This window comes from Budorcas taxicolor, chromosome 4 (assembly GCF_023091745.1).
Source record: "Budorcas taxicolor isolate Tak-1 chromosome 4, Takin1.1, whole genome shotgun sequence".
NCBI classification, from domain to species: domain Eukaryota; kingdom Metazoa; phylum Chordata; class Mammalia; order Artiodactyla; family Bovidae; genus Budorcas; species Budorcas taxicolor.
In genome coordinates this window covers 77,517,703-77,524,943 of record NC_068913.1, presented here as the reverse complement: position 1 = coordinate 77,524,943, position 7,241 = coordinate 77,517,703, and positions in this window count along the sequence as shown.

The window sequence follows — 7,241 nt, the reverse complement described above, 5'->3', positions numbered from 1 at the left end:
TTGGACACGACTGAGCGACTGAATTGAACTGAACTGAACTGAAACATTTAGTTAATTGCCCTTGTATAATTATGCAGTCTTAGAAGTAGAGAGTGTCTACTTCATGATTTATATATAGGTATGTATGTTTAATATATGTGTATATTTATCCTTGAAAACCTTCCTGAAAGACAGTTTCCTAATCTCTGCCTAAATATCTCCATGTAAGGAAAGTTACTTTTTATCAAGCATGTAAAGCCCAACTTCAGATAACTCTGACCTTTTGATACTTACTAATTAGCAGCTGCCTTTAATAATGATGATGAGTGTGATGATGGTGATGGTGATGATGGTGGTGGTTGGAGACTGGTGATGATGACGATGAGATGATGACTAGTGGTGGTGGTCGTGGCAGTGGTAGTATTCTGTACTTTCAGTGCTTTAAAAAAATCATCACATAGAAGAAATTTAAAGATTTAAACCACTGATTTTTAGAGATCAAATTGATGTGTAACCTTACTAAATAAATTGTATTCTGGTAGAAAATTCTACAATTTATAAAACTAAATTAGAATTTTTATTTTGAGATAATTATAGGTTCACATGAAGTTATAAGAAACAATACAAAGAGACCCCTGCACTCTTTTTCCAGTTTCCCCCAATAGTAACATCTTGCAGATCTATAGACCCACTCCAGTGTTCTTGCCTGGAGAACCCCAGGGACGGGGGAGCCTGGTGGGCTACTGTCTATGGGGTCACACAGAGTCAGACATGACTGAAGTGACTTAGCAGCAGCAGCAGCAGATCTATGGTACAATATGTCAGCCAGGATATTAACACTGGCACAGTCAGGATACAAAGCATTCTAGCATCAAAAGGACCCTCATGATGCACTTTATTAGCCTCACCTACTTCCCTCACACCCCCAACTCTTCCTTAACCTCAGGAAACCAGGAGTCTGTTTTCCATTTCTATAATTTTTCATTTGAAGTATGCCATATAAATGAAATAACAGACTATGTAACCTTTTGAGACTGGCACTTTCAAAACAGTTATTATTTTTTATTGGAGTATAGTTGATTTACAGAATTTCAAGTGTACAGCAAAGTTATTCATATATACATACATATATATTACATATATATATTCTTTTCCATTATAGGTTATTACAAGATATTGAGTATACTTCTCTGGGCTGTACAATAGGTCATTGTTGTTTGTTTTATATATAGTAGTTTATATCTCTTAATCCCAAATACTTAATTTATCCCTCCCCTACCCTTTCCCTTTCAGTAACCATTGTTTGTTTTCTATATCTGTGAGTCCATTTATGTTTTGTAAATAAGTTCCTTTATATCACCTTTTGATCCAACAATCTCACTCCTGGCTATATATCTGGAAAACACAAAAATTCTAATTCAAAAAGATACACGCACCCCAATGTTTATTGCAGCACTATTTACAATAGCCAAGACATATAAGCAACTTTAGGGTCCATCAACAGATGAATGGAAAAAAATGTGGTATATATATATATATACTGCTACTGCTAAGTCACTTCAGTCGTGTCTGACTCTATGCGACCCCATTGATGGCAGCCCCAAAGGCTCCCCCATCCCTGGGATTCTCCAGGCAAGAACACTGGAGAGGGTTGCCATTTCCTTCACCAATGCATGAAAGTGGAAAGTGAAGACTGAAAGTGAAGTCGCTCAGTCGTGTCCGACCCCTGTACACTCAGCCACAAAAAGATTAACACTTTTCAAAAAATCAGCTTAACTCTCCAGAGAGTCAACCACGTGGTTCTGTGTATCCACATCCATTCCTTTTTGTTGCTGACTGCTATTCTATAGCAAAGATGTACCTTGGTTTGTGGAAAAATTCAGTCTTTACAGTATATCTGGATTGTTTCCAGCTGTTGTTTTCATGAGTTAAACTACTGTGTACATTCACTCATAGGTTTTTGTGTGAACCTAAGTTTTTATTTCCCTGGTATATATGCCTGGAGCACACTTAGTGAATTATACACTAGTTTCCCTTGTTCGTTTTAAACAGACTGCCAGTTTTTTTCAGAAAGTTTGCACCATTTTATAGTCTGCCAGTGATGTGTGAGTGATCTATTTTCTCCTTGTCCCTGCCAGCATTAGCTATTTTTTTATTTTAGTCATTCTGATACATATGTATTGATGCCTAATCATGCACTAATTAGCACTGCACATTTTTGAACGAGCATACTTACCATTTGTACATCCTCTTTGGTGAAATGTCTTCATACCTTTTGCCCCTTTTCTCACCAGAGCCTTACCACTGAGTTTTGAAAGTGTCCTCTGCTGGATATATGCTTTCCCAATATTTTCTCATTGTCTGTAGTTTTTCTTCTCATCCTCTTAACAGGGTTTTAGAAGAGCAAATTTTAAAGTTTTTGTATAGTCCAACTTTTTTCCTTTTATTGATTGTACTTTTGGTGTCTGGTAGAAGAATTCTGCTTAGCCTGAGGTCTTGGGGATTTTCCTCTAAAAGCCTTATAATATCATATTTTGCACTTAATATATTGAATTAATTTTTCTGTAAAGTATGAGATTTGGGTCAAGGTTTATTTGTTTATTTATTTTGGTATATGAATGTCCAATTACTTCATTTGTTGGAGTCAGAGTCTACCATTTTTGAAAGGCTATCCTTTCTCTATTGAATTTCTTTTGCATCTATAACAAAAACCACATGGGCATCCTTCTGCAGGTCTACTTCTAGATTCTCTATGCTGTTTTGTCAAACCATGTGCTTATCTGACAATAACACATAACCTTGACTACCATAGCTACATAATAAGGCTTGATTTGTACACATGGATTTCTTGTACTTCATTCTTTTCCAAAATTGTTTTAGTGATTCTAGTTCACTTGCTTCTTCATATACGTTTAAAACAATTTTGTCTATCTCTACCAAAAAGCCTTGCTGAAATTTGACTGGATTTGCAATAAATCTGCTTATCAGTTTAGGAAGAACCATCACCTTTCCTGTCTTTTGATGTATGAACAGGGTATGGCTCTCCATTTATTTAGATTATTTTTTTCATAAGCATTTTGAAGTTTTCCAAATGCAAATCCTAGACATATTTTGTTAGACTTACACATGAATACTTAATTTATACATCATTTTTCATGGTATTATATGTAAAATGTTGATGTTTACAGGGTCTTTGCTAGTTTGATGGTTTAGTCACTAAGTCGTGTCTGACTCTTTGTGATCCCATGGACAACAGCCTGACAGCTTCCTCGGTACACGGGATTCTCCAGGCAAGAATACTGGAGTGGGTTGCCATTTCCTTCTCCAGGGGCTCTTCCCAACCCAGGAATTGAACCGAGGTCTTCTGCATTGCAGGCAGATTCTTTATCAACTGAGCTAGGAGGGAAGCCCCATTGCTAGTTTACATAAATACAATTTCTTTTTTGTATTAATCTGTATATCGTAGATTTTCTGAACTCATGTATTAGTTTAGGCATTTGTTTTTGTATTGGTTTTTAGATTCCTTAAGGGTTTTCTGCAGAGACAATAAAGGCATTTGCAAATAAGGATAGCTTTATTCCTTTTTTCCAATCTATGCATTTAATTTCTTTTCTTTCCAAAACTTCCAGTTATACATTGAATAAGAATAAGGAGAGCAGACATCCTTTTCTTGTTCTTACCAGGAAAATCAATCACCATTAAGTCTGGTGTTTGCTGTAGATTTTCTATATATGTTCTTGATAAGCTGAGGAAATTCTCTCTATTCTTATTGTTCTGAGAGTTTTTTCATGAATGAATATTAAATTTTGACAAATAAATTTTTTCTGCATTAATTGATTTTATTACACAATACTATTTTACTTTTACTGTGGTCAGTCACACTGCTAGCCAAACATTAATTTCTCATGCATAGTCACACTGTATAATTCTTTGCATGCATTGCTAGATTCTACTGTGTACTTCTTATTATGAATGTTTGGATCTAATTTAGGAGTGATATGAGTCTGTAGTTTTCAATTTTGTACTATCTTTGCCTGGTTTCAGTATCAGGGACATGCTGATTCATAAAATATGTTGGGAAATGTCCCCTCCTATTATGTTAGGAAGATATTGTGTACAAGTGATATTTGTTATTTCTTAATGTTCCAAAGAATAGCAAGTAGAGACAAGAAAGCCTTCCTCAGTGATCAGTGCAAAGAAATAGAGGAAAATAATAGAATGGGAAAGACTAGAGATCTCTTCAAGAAAATTAGAGATACCATGGGAACATTTCATGTAAAGATGGGCTTGATAAACGACAGAAATGGTATGAATCTAACAGAAGCGGAAGATATTAAGAAGAAGTGGCAAGAATAAACAGAACTGTACAAAAAAGATCTTCACAACCCAAATAATCACGATGGTGTGATCACTCACCTAGAGCCAGACATCCTGGAATGTGAAGTCAAGTGGGCCTTAGGAAGCTTCACTACAAACAAAGTTAGTGCAGGTGATGGAATTCCAGTTGAGTTATTTTAAATCCTAAAAGATGATGCTGTGAAAGTGCTGCACTCAATATGCCAGCAAACTTGGAAAACTCAGCAGTGGCCACAGGACTGGAAGAGGTCAGTTTTCATTCCATTCCCAAAGAAAGGCAATGCAAAGAATGCTCAAACTACCGCACAATTGCACTCATCTCACACACTAGTAAACTAATGCTCAAAATTCTCCAAGCCAAGCTTCAGCAATACATGAACCATGAACTTCCACATACTCAAGCTGGTTTTAGAAAAGACAGAGGAACCAGAGATCAAATTGCCAACATCTGCTGGATCATTGAAAAGGCAAGAGAATTCCAGAAAAGCATCTACTTCTGCTTTATTGACTATGCCAAAGCCTCTGACTGTGTGAATCACAACAAACTGTGGAAAATTCTGAGAGAGATGGCAATACAAGATCACTTGACCTGCCTCTTGAGAAATCTGTATGCAGGTCAGGAAGCAACAGTTAGAACTGGACCTGGAACAACAGACTGGTTCCAAATAGGAAAAACAGTATGTCAAGGCTGTATATTGTCACCCTGCTTATTTAACTTCTATGCAGAATACATCATGAGAAACGCTGGACGGGAAGAAACACAAGCTGGAATCAAGATTGCCGGGAGAAATGTCAATAACCTCAGATATGCAGATGATACCACCCTTATGGCAGAAAGTGAAGAGGAACTCAAAAGCCTCTTGATGAACGTGAAAGTGGAGAGTGAAAAAGTTGGTTTAAAACTCAACATTCAGAAAATGAAGATCATGGCATCCGGTCCCATCGCTTCATGGGAAATAGATGGGGAAACAGTGGAAACAGTGTCAGACTTTATTTTTGGGGGCTCCAAAATCACTGCAGATGGATGAAATTAAATGACACTTACTCCTTGGAAGAAAAGTTATGACCAACCTAGACAATATATTCAAAAGCAGAGACATTACTTTGCCGACTAAGGTCAGTCTAGTCAAGGCTATGGTTTTTCTTGTGGTCATGTATGGATGTGAGAGTTGGACTGTGAAGAAGGCTGAGCGCCGAAGGATTAATGCTTTTGAACTGTGGTGTTGGAGAAGACTTTTGAGAGTCCCTTGGACTGCAAGGAGGTCCAACCAGTCCTTTCTGAAGGAGATCAACCCTGGGATTTCTTTGGAAGGAATAATGCTAAAGCTGAAACTCTAGTACTTTGGCCACCTCATGTGAAGAGTTGACTCATTGGAAAAGACTCTGATGCTGGGAGGGATTGGGGGCAGGAGGAGAAGGGGACGACCGAGGATGAGATGGCTGGATGCATCACTGACTCGATGGACATGAGTCTGAGTGAACTCCGGGAGATGGTGATGGACAGGGAAGCCTGGCGTGCTGCAATTCATGGGGTCGCAAAGAGTCGGACACGACTGAGCGACTGAACTGAACTGAACTGAACATCTTGGAAAGAAAGTTATGACCAACCTAGATAGCATATTCAAAAGCAGAGACATTACTTTGCTCTTATAAATAAAACTGAGTGCCAAAGAATTGATGCTTTTGAACTGTGGTGTTGGAGAAGACTCTTGAGAGTCCCTTGGACTGCAAGGATATCCACCCAGTGCATCCTAAAGGAGATCAGTCTGAGTGATCATTGGAAGGACTGATGTTGAAGCTGAAACTCCAATACTTGGCCACTTGATTTGAAGAGCTGACTCATTTGAAAAAACCCTGATGCTGGGAAAGTTTGAAGACAGGAGGAGAAGGGGATGACATAGGATGAGATGGTTGGATGGCATCACGGATTCAATGGACATGTGTTTGAGTGGACTCTGGGAGTTAGTGATGGACAGGGATGTCTGGTGTGCTGTGGTCCATGGGATCTCAAAGAGTCGGATGTGATGGAGAGACTGAACTGAACTGAATGTTTTGTAGAATTCTGCAGTGAAAGTATCTGGGTTTGAAGATTTATCTTTTAGGAATTTGAAAAGTATTTATTTGATTTCCTTAATTTGACAGGGTGTCTGAATTATCTATTTCCCTTTCAGTGAGTTGAGGCAATTTGTTCTTTTTGAAGAATTGATCTTTTATCTATATTGTCAAAATTATATATGTGGAGATATTTGTAGTATTTCTTTATTGTTTTTCAATGTCCATAGTGATTCTTCTTCGTAGTATTGGTATGTTAGTCATGTGCAGTCTCTTTTTTTGTTCTTTGTCAGTCTTGCTACGTTTGTCAATGTTATTGTTGTCTTTGTTTCATTGATTTTTCATATTGTTTTCTATTTTCAGTTTCACTGGTTTCTAGTCTTATCTTTATTTTCGCTATTAGTTTGCTCTCTCTGGGTTTACTCTGGTCCTTTGTCTTGGGGTTGGAGTTTAGATTACTGTTGAGACTCCACCAGCCTTTAGTAGTATAAATCTTCCCCTTTTGCAGGATTTCTAGTTTTTCATTTGTTTCATGCTTGTTCGTGATTGTCTTTTGAAGCACTGATATGATGGCTACTTTAAAACCTTTGTCAGATCATCCTAACATCTCTATCATCTTATTTTTAGCATCTATTAATTTATTTTCTCATTCAATCTAATATATTTCTGATTCTTGCTGTGACCAGTGACTTTCTATTGACTTCTAGACATTTCTGATTTGGTAGTATAAAACCTTGGGTGTTATTTAACTGTGTCTCTTTCAATGGCTTCACCTGAAACTTCTCCAGCTGGAAAAATGGACCACTGTCTCCCTGTCAGGTGGAGCTGAAGACAAGGGTCCCACCCAGGTGGGG